Source organism: Alosa pseudoharengus, unplaced genomic scaffold (genome assembly GCF_046254945.1).
Source record: "Alosa pseudoharengus isolate Yale_2024_CS ecotype anadromous, Long Island Sound unplaced genomic scaffold, YU_APseudo_1.1 YU_APseudo_1.1_scf_14, whole genome shotgun sequence".
In the NCBI taxonomy this organism is placed as follows: domain Eukaryota; kingdom Metazoa; phylum Chordata; class Actinopteri; order Clupeiformes; family Clupeidae; genus Alosa; species Alosa pseudoharengus.
In genome coordinates, this window is record NW_027468609.1 from 28,834,435 (window position 1) to 28,852,137 (window position 17,703).

General features: G+C 41.0%; 1 pseudogene; it reads right to left on the minus strand.

The window, feature by feature from the left end:
* Positions 1 to 10,148: 10,148 nt before the first annotated feature.
* On the minus strand, positions 10,149 to 10,261 carry LOC143123552 (U2 spliceosomal RNA; annotated as a pseudogene).
* Between the last annotated feature and the right edge of the window lie 7,442 nt (positions 10,262 to 17,703).

Sequence of the window (17,703 nt, forward strand, 5' to 3'; positions counted from 1 at the left end):
ACAGTATATATAAATGAGTTTTCAAATAAAGTAACCAATTTTATTCACTTTACCACTCGACAACCAGTGATCCTCCTGGATCTTGCACATTTGTTTGACCGACACTGTAACTATATGAAGAGTTCAGATGCAAAACCCTCTAAATCCGTCTGACCACTTTTTTTCATCTACCACTTTTTTTATCTGCCACTTCTTTTTATCTGTTTTTTGCTTACAATCGTATTTGCGATCAATATTTCAGACCAGGAAGAGAGTGGTACTAAGCAGGTGTAGAAGCAAACTTATTTGATTAACGTGTCCTAAACTATATAAGCATTCCTCTCACGATCGTTATCCCATTTTTGACGGAGGTAGCGTTTAGAGGGTTTTGCATCTGAACTCTTTGTATATTCTGTACAAATGTGCGTGATTTTTAAGCAATACTCTGTAGCTCTTAGCTTTGCATAATCAAGTTTTCCATGTTCTGCCTAATGTTGTTTTCATCCATACAATGCATTTAGACTGTGTCACTTTCCTTCGGCGCTTGTGTTTGTGAAGCTGGGCCCCTAATTTCAGTGCTCCCAGATAGAGTGACAGGCAGAAGCGTTGACACCACAGCCTAAATGGAGGGGCCCTATTTGTACATGTCTGGCAGAATCAGGCTAATGAGATAATCAGCTCATCTCAGTTCACACCAGCTGAGTGTCACCCATTAAAATGGCTTAAATACTTCTAATCAAGTGGTTTTGTTTGGCAGCCATTTTCCACAATGTACATAATGTGCAGAATGAGGTGCCTAACGGAACAACATTTATAATTCAGTGCATGCAACACAACAAATTGCAAAGCAGGAATGAGCATACTTAATATAGGTAAATGGCCTCCATGTTTAAATAGTATTTAATTATGTTTTTTCACCAGAATTTTTTAACCAAGCGATAAATGTGTCAGATGGAATGTAGATAAGTTATAGAATGATAAACAAGATGGTATTTGTATTTGAGCAGGTTAAACTTACAGTATGTGTGTGTGTGTGTGTGTGTGTGTGTGTGTGTGCTAAATGCTCCCCAACAGTGGGAGGTGGTGGATTGAGACTTACTGAAATAGATTCACACCCAACATGATGAACAAAATGGGGACATATGGGGAGAAAGACATTGTTTGTCTGTTGAGTAGGGAGCTGGTATGGCCCATAGGAATAGGAAGGTTTCCTCCCAGCATGCAAGTATGCATGTTTTATTTGTAGTAATGGGAATGGGAGTGAGGTGTGGTGACTGTGGTGGCAGGAAAACTCAACACAGCAAGTGAGAGTAAAATGAGTGCACTATTTACTAATGTCGATGTACTCCTAAAACGAGGGCATGATTGACCAAAATGAGCGCACAATCAAATAAAATCATGCGCAAGGCAGCATGGGTATACCCAGGCTTGCACAGTCTAGTAAAATTAACTCACAATTTAGTACAAGGACACATTCTCTAGATGAACAAAAAACAAATTCCCATGACTTCTCCTGGGGTCCAAAGCAGAAAACACCATTGAAACAAAATACAATGTTTAAGCTGTTTAAACACCTTTCATAACATCATCAGTAGAAATATAGACAATCGTGTGCTATTTCCAACTGTCAAGAAATTACAAATCTCTCCTTAGCACCTGAAGTCCTCTCAGCTAATTCAATGACTTTGCATCCTGTTTCAAATTAAAAACCAGGCTGAACATATTGTCACAACTACCTGACTCAAATCAGCTGTGACATTAAATGGGAGACCACACTGTAGCTAGGTTCAATAACATACGTTTATTTTACATTAAAAAGACAAAGTCAGTATAGTGTGTGGAAAAGGAAAGTGTAATGCAAAGTATGTCTAGGGGTGATCAAACAAAAGTGTAAAACGCAATGTCGGTGTGAGGAGCAACAGGCTGAGGCTCTCCCCAGCGGAGCATCCACCAAGTGACCAGGAGCAAGGCGAGAGGCAGGAGAGGGCGTCCATTACCCATGAGGTCTTCTTATAGTAACACCCATTACTCCCAGCAACAATGGACACACTCCATGCTCTGCAGATTGCAAAAAGCAGCACAGACCAAGGGGGGCAGAGCCCCAACAGGCATTAGAAAAGGTGTGATACTGGGAATGACCAGCAGGGCCTTAACAATGTCCTCTCATTTACTAAAGGGCCATTCACACCAGGAAAGATTACTATAAAGATAACTATGACATGAGTGTCCACACTGACCAACAATAAGGAAAGTCTCTCCTCGTGTTGATGACTTATGTGTATAATTTTATGGATTCTGATTGGCTGTCAGCTTTTTATCGTTCTCAAACTCGCTCTGAAAGTGATCCTTAACAATATCGTTCTTTGTGTCGGTAACATTATAGTTTATGTGTGGATGTTATCATTCCTATTAGCTAGAGCGATAGCTCAACATCTGGAACCATCAGACATAAAGAGAGGGAAATTCACTAATGTCAGAAATGAGTTTTGATGGACAAGAAATCTTTTTTTTAAAAACTATACAAAATCTCAACTTTCCCATATGTGGCTTGCTTACCAACTTTTTCTCATCTGTTTTTCACCTAACAGCAGACACGCTTCAAATTATACAGTAAATGCATCATTGCAGACTACATATTTCCTTAAGTACTTGAAAACAGCAATTGTACAATCTGGATGCTATACAGTGCAACTGGCCAGATCTAAGAAGACTGCTGGTTGTTCAAAATCTTTTCCATTTGAAAATGATAGAGCTATCGTGCTCTTGGACTCTTTCATTGTTGAAAAAATTGAAGTATCCTTCTCCAATCTGCGTCTTGACACAATCCTGTCTTGCAGGTCTACGGACAATTCTCTCAACCTTGTGGCTTGGTTTTCACTCTGACGTACACCATCAACTGTAAGACTTTATATAGACAAATGAGTGCCTGTCCTAATAATGTTCAATGAATGAATTTAGGCACTCTAATCAAGTTGTAGAAGCATCTCAAGTACTATTGATAGAAGTAGAATGCAGACTAGATTGTCATAACAAAGGGTCTGAATACTTATGTAAATGGAATAGTTCAGTCTTATTTTTTATGAATTGCATATTGGAGTATTGTGTGTAGATTGATGAGAAAAATGAATTGAATCAATTTCAAGATGAGTCTGAAACACAACAAAATGTGGAATACTTGAAAGGGTCTGAAAACTTTCCGGTTGCACATTTATTTGAAAGATTATTGAAAAAATAGTCCCTTGTGTGTACACGTTTTACTAAATCGTGCACACGTTTTACTAAATTGTGCGCACGTTTTACTAAATAGTGCGTTCATTTTAGTAAATTGTGCTCTCATTATAATGTTTGTAAAATGAGCGCACAGTTTAGTAAAATGTGCGCACAATCTAGTAAAGTAAGACCACAATTTAGTAAAATGAGCGCACAATTTACTAAAATGAGAGACATTCTCTCGATATACAAAATTATCTTGCAATGACACCTCCATACTTTTGTTTTGTTGCCAGGATAATAAAAAAAACAAGTAAAGGTTTACCGTCGGCCTAACTTGTCATTAGAAGATAAAATATTTAGCGTAGGCCTAACACATAGCATAGGCCTAGTCCATATCGAGTCTCTATTTGAGACTGGCCTTTATTTATCCAAATCTCCTCACGAGGCTGAAAAGAGACAGCTGTCTATTACTCAGCCTTTACTTGAAGTTTTACGGTAATTTAACTGGCTAACTGGTTAACATTGGTGCTTTCATCCTAGGGCTATTGTATTCTTGTAGGCTAAAAACTTGCACGTTCACATTTGTACTATGAATAAAACATGCAGCCTTTAACAGTTGCGGTTCCTTAGTGCACATTCTGTAGAATGTTAAAATAATGTAATTCTACTACGGTCAAATTAAATAGGCTTAGGTATTTCCTGCAAACATTGATTGAGTTTTTTTCCAACAGGTTGGCTACCATTTGCCTAATCAGTTTACGGTACACAAGTTTAATTTTTATTTATATCTGATGGATTTGTACAGTGGCGCATTGCATTCACATAATAATAATAAAAAAATCAGGTTATCTCGTAATTATGAGATAATTATCTCATAATTATGACATAGTATCTCATAATTACGAGATATTATCTCATACTTAGGGCTATACCATCCACGTCATTGGCGTGCGTGTGACAAGCTAGATGGTATGCGCTGTTTAGGCTATTTTGTGCCGCTACTTCAAGTAGCGTCAGAGAATGTTGTCACTCCCCGATGTGAGTCGCTACCGGATGTGAGTCGCGCATGCGTCACTTTGCTACTTTGCGACTACCAGTGCTGTTAGCCACAGAATAATGACATTAGCCTACACAGCAGTAATGTATTATTTAGAGTAAGGCATCACATTTTCACGGCATGATCTCTAATGTCAGTTCTAGATTAGAGGCTGAAGTAGCCTGCTAGCGAGAGACTTCTGTAATATCAATAAAAATTGACCTATAACGAAGTTTGTTCACTGCTGGCAAGTAAGTAAGCAATCAAGCACAACAAATGGCGTTTGCTAACGTTAGCAATCAAACAATCTTAGATAGCTAAAACATTTTTGAAACAGAAAAGTGAATTATTTTATGGATTTCAGTCGGATCCCTTGGCGTTATGTAAAACCTATCAATCTGAGCATGCGTGACTCACATCGGGTAGCGACTCACATCGGGGAGTGACAATGTCTAATAAGGAGAGAACCTTCACTCTCGGAACTCTTCCGGTGTGGTACTGCATCTAGGGGCGCTCACGGGCGAGTCCAGAATGAATGGAGGTCTATGGAGCTGTACCCCTCAAAATCCACTTTTCTCGGGATATATTTTTTTTTCAAGTAATTTGAATATTGTATTCGAAAGGGGATGCAAAGACAATACACTTGGTTGAGTATTATATTTTTTAAAGTCACTTAATTGTTCTAAAAAGCCTTTCAAACGTGCCAATGACGTCATTCATTAGCATGATCATAGCATAGCATAGCATCAATGCTAGCGTGTTATGGGCAACAACGACCCAACCTGTAAGAAAACGAAAGGACATGACTCCCGGATTATTTCACTTTTGATTGAAAATCCATATCCATTTTGCGAAAAATAAAATAAAATCGGAGGGTTTCAGTTGTTAAATAGGTGAAAACAACAAATGTAGCCATGTAGCTCCATAGGACCCCATGTATTTTGGACTCGCCTGCGATCGCCATCTAGGTGAACTCTGGTGAACTGCAGCCAAATTCGGTTTGTATGGGATTAATAGAGTGGGGAGGCTCTCCTTAAAGGAACACGCCACCCAAAATCAGTAGTGATATATGTTCTTACCATAACTTTCACGAGTTGAGTCGTACCTCTCCCGCGTCGGTAGGTGCACTCAAACGCTCTGTCGCGCGGCGCGAATGTGTTAGCATGTTGCTATGCTAGCGGGCTCTGCCGTGGCCGTAGAGAGAGGCACATAGCAGTATTCAAACACCTCCACGTTTTACCTACTTAAATACAGTTGCACAAGTAGTTGATGAAAAATGTTAGGGCACACAACATGAAATGTGACGATTTTCCAAGCGAATAAACATGAGAACTACTATGTGTGGCGCAATAGCACTTGGGAGTACTTCGACCTAGCGTGGTAATATTATTAACACCTAATTGTAGATCCTATCCACCACAGAGTTTAGAATCCATGCTGGATCGATCGACCCTCAGCCTCTCCCTCCCCTCTGAGCGAGAGAGGCACACACACTATGGTGGTGGCTGGTTGTTTTAATGTAGGCTATATGGGTGATGCAGCGCTGCTGACGTGAGGCTAGAAAGCCCTTGCCTGTTCTAGAAAGACTGATCTAATGCAGCAAATATATTAAAAGGCAAAAGTCGTACATTGGCTAGGCCTATCCCCAGAATATCAGCAGCAAACTCAGTCTCTGTCGCGCAAAACAGTCTCCAAATAAAACGCACATCGGCCTGTTGCCTATTCTGCCAGCTTGTGACAATATATCGTCCAAAATGCTTGATTGCATTGCATTCTCCACATTTTTAGCTACATTTTCATGTACCACATCAGCATTTTTGTTCAGTGAATGTTTTGTAAATTGCTTTACAATTACCGTCGGGCCCTTGTCAGCAGACTTCGGCTTGCCTCTTGCCATATTCACTCCTTGTCTTCCGATGTCATTTCTGAGTCATCTACAGATGTTCACCTCCCTAAATAGAACCAACTTCAACCTTGATGAGACTGCCTGGGTTATTTTGTTTAGATATTAGCCTATATATAAAACACATAGCCTACCATTCAGGGAATAGGCATTTAAAAGAGAGACAGAGTGATATGACTAAGAAATGACATCGGGCGATGGCAGTGCGAGATGTTCAGAACGTAAGAGCTAAAACTTCTACAAACTCACTAACATCCACAGCGGAAAAAGAAGGTAAGAAAAATAGTCGGAAAACTTAGATGTGTAAGGCAAGCAAGCAAGTTTGGCAGTTGTTACTAAAAATGTGAACATGCACGTTGCATTGTTGTGCGGTGGACTTTCAGAATGAATGGAGTCGGAGTTTCTTTAATATCGAGGGGTCATATTTGTCCGATGGCCTGCTATAAAATTAATTGCGATGTCTGTCTGAAAAAGACGCGCTCGTGCAGTCAAAATGAATGGGAGTCTTCAGAACAGGCTTGTCAGTCAACCTGACATAACAGTGTGTAAAGTAGCCTATAATGTGAATGACTTGTTATTTTATCAAGGATTTCTTTCTTTTTGCAAAAAATAAAGTACAATAGGCATTAATTAGTAGGCCAGGAGCATGCTGAAATTATGTGGCAAATTGCGTTTTTTATTACAATGATAAAATTGTAAAAGGACGTGACCGAAGCTGAGGCAAGCCAGGCAATAGGCCTATAGGCCCGACGGTAATTGTAAAGCAATTTACAAAAGATTCACTGAACAAAAATGCTGATGTGGTACATGAAAATGTAGCTAAAAATGTGGAGAATGCAATGCAATCGGACGATATATTGTCACAAGCTGGCAGAATAGGCAACAGGCTGATGTGCGTTTTATTTGGAGACTGTTTTGCGCGACAGAGACTGAGTTTGCTGCTGATATTCTGGGGATAGGCTACAACATGGCCAATGTACGACTTTAGCCTTTTAATATATTTGCTGCATTAGATCAGTCTTTCTAGAACAGGCAAGGGCTTTCTAGCCTCACGTCAGCAGCGCTGCATCACCCATATAGCCTACATTAAAACAACCAGCCACCACCTCTAGTGTGTGTGCCTCTCTCGCTCAGAGGGGAGGGAGAGGCTGAGGGTCGATCCAGCATGGGTTCTAAACTCTGTGGTGGATAGGATCTACAATTAGGTGTTAATAATATTACCACGCTAGGTCGAAGTACTCCCAAGTGCTATTGCGCCACACATTGTAGTTCTCATGTTTATTCGCTTGGAAAATCGTCACGTTTCATGTTGTGTGCCCTAACATTTTTCATCAACTACTCCTGCAACTGTATTTAAGTAGGTAAAACGTGGAGGTGTTTGAATACTGCTATGTGCCTCTCTCTACGGCCACGGCAGAGCCCGCTAGCATAGCAACATGCTAACACATTCGCGCCGCGCGACAGAGCGTTTGAGTGCACCTACCGACGCGGGAGAGGTACGACTCAACTCGTGAAAGTTACGGTAAGAACATATATCACTACTGATTTTGGGTGGCGTGTTCCTTTAAGAAGGGCTCTGGTAGCGTTCAAGTGGCATTGATGAGTTAAACAGTCACGTGTTTTTCCTACACGTATTATATGAGAAAAACATTAGCATTTGAACATTTTAACAGTCATTTGTAAACAAAGAACTCTTCTTATGTAGGCTAACCCTTTCGTAAATGGACTGAAGTTCGCTCTAAATATCTTTTTCTATCAATTATGCTAACCTTTAGCATCTCTATGGGATTTCTCATTTACATTAGCCATAAGCTAACACATTCGTTTCTATTCTGTAACTGGCCTACATGGTTGCCTACAGCTAGCCTACATGGTTGCTCTTAAACAAACATCGAAGGAAATAACTGAGATGTACTGTACTCTGTTGGTCTGCTTAGGTTTACAGTGAATCCTAAGTAAAGGCTTTTGGTTCAGACTTTCTCTTAGGAAGCTGTTAGGCCTTAGCTGGATTGACCATGTCAAAGCACACACACAATTGGGGCAGAATTGGAAATGTGTCATCATACATACAGTCTGATACTAGTCATAATCGTGGTTACCGCCCCCAGTCGCCGTGGTTACCGTGGCTGAAAAGCCCCCGAGGGGGAAAACATTCGTTTAGATTGCATGTAAACTAATGGAGGTGCACCGGCTTGAGTACAGAAAGCACCTATAAAAATATTAAATCTTTTGATCTCGTAATTATGAGATACTATCTCGTAATTACGAGAAAATTATCTCATAATTACGAGATAACCTGATTTTTATTTTTTTATTTTGTGAATGCAATGTGCCACCGTAGATTTGAAACTGCCAAAAAAATGAAAATGTGTTCAGAAGAAAATGATTTGGTTCATGTGAAAAAAAACCCCAACCTGACTCTCGATGGGTAGCGATGTTCTCATAGGGCAGCCGTGGCCTACTGGTTAGCGCTTCGGACTTGTAACCGTGGGTTGCCGGTTTGAACCCCGACCAGTAGCGGGTGAAGTGCTCTAGAGCAAGGCACCTAACCCCTCACTGCTCCCCGAGCGCCGCTGTTGTTGCAGGCAGCTCACTGTGCCGCGATTAGTGTGTTTCACCTCACTGTGTGTTCACTGTGTGCTGAGTGTGTTTCACTAATTCACGGATTGGGATAAATGCAGAGACCAAATTTCCCTCACAGGATCAAAAGAGTATATACGTATACTTATAACAGCCCTCTCTCTGCCCACTGTCTGTACCTCAAGAAAGATCAAGCAATGATGGCCTTCTACCGACCACATGATCCTTGTGAATTCAGCTCAGCAGAGTTTGTGTTTGATGTATTATGCTAGAGTGGCTATGTCATAATTATGGGCCATTCCGTGTCAAATCAGATAAGGTTGCTGCACCGTCTCAAATTTTGTCCCACTGTCTGGACCTCAAGAAAGATCAAGCAATGATGGCCTTTTACCGACCACATGATTCTTGTGAATTCAGTTCAGCAGAGTTTGTGTTTGATGTATTATGCGATCTAGAGTGGCTATGTCATAATTATGGGCCATTCCGTGTCAAATCAGATAAGGTTGCTGCACCGTCTCAAATTTTGTTCAAACCCTGTCTGCATCAAGAATGGGTCCCAAAACCAGGGCCTGTAAAAATATTTGTGTTCAAATCTTATGTCTTCATATTATTTTCAGATCTTGGAATTAATTCAGCTTTACAGCCTGAAAATCACATTATCTGGGAAGCAATGTTTGGATATTAATATCATGAAAAGTATTAGCCCAAACTGTAGGCTAGACAAACATGTTCTCAATATGACTGAACCATTAACCGTTTGTACAGTATTCTCATTGATTTTCTACAAGACCCTAGATTTGGAAAAAAAGGAAAAAGAGTGACATTAAGGGTATAAACATGTTTTTGTGCGCATTTGGTATCAATCATAATGTTTTTTTTTACATATATATTTTATTAATGTTGTACCAATATATGAGCTCTCCACATACAGTATAATGGGCTTGAAGATTTAATGATTAAATAAGGGGAAGTGTGTTTTTTGGTCATTTTCATAGGATTAAAATGGTATAGATAGGCACTTGAAAATCTATATGAACGTAGCTCAGTGTATGGGCATTTAGTGTACAAAGTGTCAATGTTGTACCATAGATAAATGAATGGAGTCAAAATTATTTTTTGCCTCAGGGACAACAATGAAAATGTATACAGTAGTATAGTATAGTATAGTATAGTGTAGTATAGTGTATATATATACTCTTTTGATCATGTGAGGGAAATTTGGTCTCTGTAGTTATCCCAATCCGTGAATTAGTGAAACACACTCAGCACACAGTAAACACACAGTGAGGTGAAGCACACACTAATCCCGGCGCAGTGAGCTGCCTGCAACAACAGCGGCACTCAGGGAGCAGTGAGGGGTTAGGTGCCTTGCTCAAGGGCACTTCAGCCGTGCCTACTGGTCGGGGTTCGAACGGCAACCCTCCGGTTACAAGTCCGAAGCGCTAACCAGTAAAAATCAGATTATAGTCCTCGGGTAGAGGACGTATCAGATATTAAACTGATAAGAGCAGATACTACACTTGATCTTAGCCAAAAGGCCGAGAAGCAATCCATAGATATCCAATGTAGGCCTAACCAAGTAAGTTATGTATTTATGTATGAATGGAACATGACACACAACTATTCCCACATTGATTTTCTTGTTCCTACTAACTACCCATACTATTTTAGTCCTATAACAATTACCAAAAAATGCAGTCACACCTTGTTTTGTCCTTAATATTTTCATGTGCATTTTCTCTAATATTGGCTTAATATTAATAAAGTATTGTATTTGCAGACAAAATACTAATTGATGCGGTACCCATTTGGGTACAAAAAATGAGTTTACAAGACCCTCAATATCAAATGTGTTGCACTTTGTTTCAAATCTAGGGCATTATATAAAACTAATGGGAATGCAGAAGAACTTTTAATGGTCCAGTCATACTGAGATCATGAACATCTTCCATCCTACAAAGATTGGGTAGGCTAGGAATAATACTTTTATTTAGATAATGCATTTCTGAGAGTGTAAAAATTATAAAAAATCTAGGGTGAAAAATGTACTAGAACTAGTATGAAATCATTGGAATTTGACAAAAATATTTTATAGGTCTTAGTTTTGGGACCTGCGTGCTAACTAGACTAGGATTCTGTCTGATTTGTCACGGAATGACCCAAATGTAGGCTACCAGTTGAAGTGGTTGTTTCACCCTGTGGAAGGTCTTGGTGACCTAATCTACTTACTCAGTAGGCCAACCAAAGACTGTTCAAATGCACCGATTTGCATCAAAGAGCCAGTTATGTCAACACTACTCTTTGGAGGACTATTGGAAGAAAAACATAAAAAAGTCAGACTGGACTTGGCTAAAATGCATTAAAATCCCTTCTGGAGAAGAGAATGTCACATCAGCTCTATGTTTACAAATTAAAAAAAGAGAAAAGAACACCATACCCATTTTGAAAATGGAGGAGACTTTATGCTTTACTGTGCCTGGCCCTGGCCCAGGGTGCCTTGAATCTGTACAGGGCATAATGTAGCAAAATCTGAAGACTAGAAGGAATCCTGGAGCGAAACATACTATGGAATATATATACAATATAATACACCTATACTGATGCCAAAAAACAACATTTTTCAGATATCCAACACACCACATTGGTAGTATATAGTATATATGACCAGTTTCCATTGAAGAATGCTATTAAAATAGTCTCCTTAATTCCAAATGGAGACACAGTTGACCGAGTAGATTCCAGTGTAGTTAAGAGCAGGTAAAAACTTGAGGCTGGCTTGCGAAAGAATAGTTCTTTATTCTGGATGTAACAACAGAGTTCTGGTAACCCTGTTGTACGCACAGCACAGCACAGTGTTGCAAGGTGAAGCCAAGGTAAGAAACTGAAGCCAAGATCTGGGAAACTCCTGGATAATTATAATACCAGAATATACATTCACGTCTGGGGTCAAATAGGAGGGGGGGAAACAGGCAGTGATATAGTCTTATTCAATTAAGACGTCTTGTGGGGGAACAATTAGTTAGGTACACCATTTGCTATTGTAAGGTGACAACATTCTGTCTGCTTACAATAAACATCCTGTCCCCGCAGTTTCTGCAGTATTAAACAAAGAACCAAAAGAATGACATACAGAAAACCACTAAAATCTAACACCATGAAACATTTTTGTTATCCTTCAACATATGAGATGTGAATTAAATAAAAACAAAAAAGGGTTAATTTTTAGGCCTTGTGAAACAAAGCACCAACCCTGTCTGAAATTACACATGAATATGTGGAGCAAAACACACTTTGTTTGTTGAGCAAGATGTTTTTTGTTGGCCATGCTTCTGTTCAACAGAAGGCTTGTTGGCTAAAAAGGGAAGAGGTGCATAGCATGGCAATGTTTGAGGTGAGATTTATTTTATTTTTATCAGTGGCAGAGGTCTGGTCTGAGTCCCTGAGAACATTCCTTTTTGATTTGAAAAGAAGAAGTTGATGTTGAATAAATGCAACACGTCCATACAGAATTGCAAATGTGATGACTTGATGTCTCTGGCCATGGCACGTCTGGCGTTTATGATGAACAGAAACAGCATCATATTCTCCATTCATTCCCAAATATGTCGGCAAGCAACACTCAGAATCGGGCCCCTAAAACGTCATGTTAAACAGAAATATATATTTGCAAAACAAATTATTCCAAAATTTTCAGAACAGTTAAGCAGCTGCCAATCTGCATTGTGCAGCGATCAGAATGTGTCTCCTATTGAATGGAAAGTACATTGTAAGGCAAAAAATGAATTATATATGAATGGCCAATGCTTGGAAACACAATGAGAGCTGTCACCTATGCTGACTGTTTTCACAATACACACAAAACCACTCATCTGATTGGCTTTTGTTGCCTCAGCTCAAACACAGTTTTTGTCATCAGGTGTCATCAGTGGCCTTTCTTGCTTCGCACAGAGTGATGTTGGTGCAGCTGTGGATTACTTAAGAACTCAACCACACGATTCAAGTCTTTGACCATTTCAAGTCAGGTCAGTGTTGTGTTGTTGCAGGTTTTAACACCCTGCATTGCAGTGTTACATGCTTCTTAAGTAAGAGCAAAAAAGTACTTTCTGGTGTGCACAAAAAACTATATTGCTCATGTTCTGTTAGGGGCACTGTGCATTTCAGACTACAGAATGCACTTGATCTAAAAGTTAAGTGAACAGGTCTACATGCATATATTGTTACAAGGAACTGAGCCACCTATGTTACCAAGATAAGATTCTGATACCACCCATGGTATCCAGGATGTTGCTAGGGGACGGTTGGTGACTGGTGAGGGTTGAAAAAGAGCAGTAATCAAGCAATTTTGATTTCACGGGTTTTCCCAGGTCACATCTCACACACACACACACACACACACACATACTGTATATAGATATATTCTGTCCGTTTCCTTTGTTGATGTGCAGTCAGAGGCATTAAGAAGAAACATAGAGTAAAATAAGACAGCAATCGCACTTCATCAGTCAAGGCAAGGAAGCAGCTTTACCACAGCCGGCAGCATGCTCAGACAAGGAAACCAGATTCAGCAAGATTGTAGGAGACTGTGGGAGAGACAAAGCAATAGCATTATGAAGCTGCATTCAACAAGACCATAACACTGTTTAAAGCAGTGGTTCTCAAACTTTTTTAAGTCATTCCCCACTTTGGAGGTGGGGAATTTTTAAGCCCCGCCTGAATCCAATCAACCCGCATAATGGTAACGTTAAAATGTTTTTTTTTTCTTCACATTTTGGTTCCATGTTATTTTTCCAGTCTCGGTCAGCTGGATCAGATGTTATTTTAATTCATATGTCGGTCTGTTTATGAATCTTGGACATTTTGTTTTGAATCTATGATCTTCCTTAAAAAATAAAGGCATCATTAAAGATAGGGACAAAAAACGAATAAACAAAAAAACTCCTGTTCCTCGCGCCCACTAGTGGAGCCCTCCCCACACTTTGAGAACCACTGGTTTAAAGGATGATATTCAGCAGTGGCAGCTTCCGTGAACAAGATCAACTTTATTGCAATCACATTCATCCAGCACAAACAATATGCATCAACTGCTTCTTAAGTAAACTCTGCTTCTTCTACCTGGGCCTGGCATTCATTCAACTTTTTACTGTGAGAGTGCCACCTATACCTAATCTCCTTTTACATACAATTGAAGTCAGACCCTCTCACTGTCGTAGCTACTGTATATTGTTATGACAAATATTATACTACTGCAAGAGAATAACTCTGTTTAACTAAAACCTTTAGATCTGTAAACTTACAAATAAATCTACATGTATTTACTTGAAATGAATCAACATCTGTTATCACCTTATTTATTTATTTTTTTCCCCCTTTATTTTTCTCTTCTTAACCTTTATTTTTCTCTTTTTTTAGACAGCATAGTTTTTGGAATATCTTGCTGGCCGTTGGATGTTTGATCTGGTTCAGGTGTGTTGTAAAGGTGGGTTGGTAGTTGGAATGTCTTCATCTCCAGCTGAAAGTTCTGTAGGTTGTAGGGACACTCGGGGCATCTCCCAGCGTGTTGGGGCATCTCCCAGTGTCCTAGCTGTCGTCATCCAAGGTTGACTGATGTGGATTTCATGTGGATTTATCCTGAGTTGTTCCAGCACTGGGCGACTGTCTCTCCTGATGCGGCGGTATTTCTTGCCTTTTACCAGCACTACATATGAGCGATCACTGTGTTGGTCAATGCAAATGCCAAGCTCCCATGGGCTACCCAGATTGTTGGGGTGGAGAAGAACTCTTACTGTCTGAGTCTTGGGTGATACTCAGCAGATCACAAGCATGGAGGTCATAGTAAAGTTTCACTGTGGTCTCTTTACCGCTTTTCTTTACCGCAATTACATCTTTCACTACTCTTGGCTGTAGAAGAGCAGCAGAGAGCGGGTGCGCCTTGACATGAGCCTCTGGACTGGTGAACAGCCAAGGCCTTCTGTTGGAGTGTGTCTCCATGGCAGCAGCACTTTCCACGTGTCCTCTCCACCCATGGTACATCTTTTGTGTAAATGTTTAGTCATTTTTACTGTTGATTTCACTTGACCATTGCTTTGGCTGTGATATGGGGATGAGGTTGTGTGCTTGAAGTCCCAATTTTCGGCAAACGGCTGAAATTCGCCGCTATTGAAAGGGGGGCCATTGTCTGATAAGCTTGATGCTAAACAGGTCAACTCCCACTTTGGACCATGGAACAGTAGGGATGTGATGTGGGGTGAGCGTTTCTTTCTGTTGTTTCCCTTGGGTGGAATTACAGGTGGCACAGCTGTTGATGTGGTTTTTAATATCAGAAGCAATACCTGACCAAAAAACTGCTTCACAAGCCTTTCTTGGCTGGCTTCAATACCAGAATCCCCAATATGTATCTTTATTTAGAAAGGTGGGGCGTAATGCTTCAGGGATGAAGACCCTCTGGCCTTTGAAGATCAGGCAGCCATCTATTGTAAATTCCTCTTTGTATGTCCAGAACGGATGAAGAGAAGGACTGACAGCTTGTCTGTGTTCAGGCCAGCCTCTACTGATGTGGACATGTAGTGCCGGGCCACTGGGTCTTGAGCTCAATGTTTTTGAATAGTCTCCAGTGTCTTTGTGATTATGTTGCTGCAGCTGATGGTTTACATGTTCTAAGTCAGCTTAGTCATACAGCATACACCTGCATTTGTGAGTGTGTTGTGGTTGATTGTGGAGTCCCTGCCCCCCCCCCCCTACATACACAGCACATTATTTCATCAGGAAGCTTCTCCAACACACATCCCCAACATACTTACAGCACACTGCCCACACACACACTACACACACACACACACACAGTCACTGCTCCACTCCCCTCCCGCCCACACAACACATCTTCACTGTCATCACTCACATACATCATCAGTACTCTGCTTGCAATAGTAAGTCCCTGCCTCCCCCCAATACACAGCACATTGTCTCATGAGGAAGCTTCTCCAACACACATATTGCACACTGCCCTCTCCCCACATACACAGCACACTATCCCATCTCCCCTGTCATCCCCCCAACACACACACCAAGACCCCTGGCAGTTGGGTTAGCCCCTTGAGCCGTGGATCTGCCCAAGGTTTCTTCCTTGGTAAGGGAGTTTTTCCTTGCCCCTGTTGCTCTTGGGTGCTCCTTGTTGGTGCCCCCCACCCAATCCCAATCCTCCCCCACCTTTTTTATGCAGCCCTTGCCACTTAATCTACTAAACCCCTCTTCTACTGCACTTTTTACCCCCCCCCCATTAATGCACAAATAGGCTGACACCAGACATAATTTCACTGCATTTCTTACTTCCAGTAACTATATGCATGTGACAATAAACTTCCTTGTATCCTTGTATCCTTGTATCCTTGAAGTCAGCCAAATGCAGTTCTTTGCCGGGTCTGTATATCAGGTGTATATGGTACCATTGCAGTCTGAGTAACATCCATTGCAGTTTCTTTGGCGCCATAAGCAATGTTTTCTTGAAAACTGCTTCAAGGGGCTTGTGATCACTGTGCACAGTTATGGTCTCGACCATGCAGGTACTGATCAAATTTGTCACAACCAAAGACAATTGCAAGGCATTCTTTCTTAATTTGTGCGTACCTCTGCTCAGTTGGTGTCAGCGTTCTAGAGGCAAAGGCTACAGGCTGTCCATTCTGCAGGAGGGCTGCTCCAAGGCCTGTCTCGCTGGCATCACACTAGAGAGTGACTTCTTTATTGAGGTCATAGTACCTGAGGACAGGGTGGCGTGTGATTAGATCCTTGATGTTGTGCAAAGCTGCATCGTGCTGAGGAAGCCATGCCCATTCAACATCCCTATCAGTCAAGCGCCTGAGTCACTCACAGACATCTCAAAGATGGGGTACGAATTTGGAGAGATAGCTCAGGGCTCCAGACTGCGGCCAAATGGTCACATTTTGCAACCAAAATTTGAGAGTGTGAGACTGAATTTTACATCCAGTCGCACATGTGCGACTAGTAAATTTGCCTCTTTTTTTTACACGTTAAACGTGAAAGTGGCGTGTCAATGAATCCGGAATTTGTGGCCAATGAGCGCGAGAAGGATAGGGAATGGCCGAGAGGGAGTTAAGTCATTTAGGCAGTAGGGGTTAAGTCATTTAGAGACCTCAGACCAGCCTCAGATGAGTCCAGGAAGTGCCGACAAACGCGTCAAACTCTGGTCAAAATGCTGGAAGTACATCATTTACTTCACTCTTTATAGAGAATACAGCAGGAAAAACTTGTTGTCTTTTATAATAATAATAATAATAATACGTTTATTTTATATAGCGCCTTTCTCAAACCCAAGGTCGCTTTACATAGTAGGAAGGCAGGGAAACACAATAACAAACAAACAAACAATACAACAGAGACAAAGGCAGAGAAATACAATAACAAACAAACAAAACAATACAACAAAGACAAGTTATCTGTAGGAACTATGTGTTGGGTGTGGAGGAGAAGTGATCATTAAACAGAAAGGTCTTGAGATGTGCTTTGAAGAAAGGAAGAGAAGGACAGGCACGAAGGGGTTGGGGGAGGGAGTTCCAGAGTTTGGGGGCCAAGGCACTGAAGGACCTGCCACCCAGGGTGGAGAGTCGGGAGCGGGGGATAGCGAAGAGGTTTTGGTCAGAGGATCTGAGTGAGCGGGAAGGAGTGTAAGGGGTCAGGAGGTCGCAGATGTAGGGGGGAGCAAGGTTGTGGAGGGCTTTGAAGGTGAGTAGTAGTACTTTGTATTTGATCCGGGACGGAACTGGTAGCCAATGGAGTTGATGGAGAATGGGGGTGATGTGTGTTGATCGTCTGGTATGGGTGAGGAGCCTAGCTGCAGAGTTTTGAATATATTGTAGTCTTTGAAGGGTTTTAGTGGGGAGACCAAGGAAAAGTGAGTTGCAGCAATCTAAACGGGACATAATGAAAGAGTGAACCAAAGTCTGTGCATCACTATCAGAGAGGAAGGGTCGGAGGCGTGCAA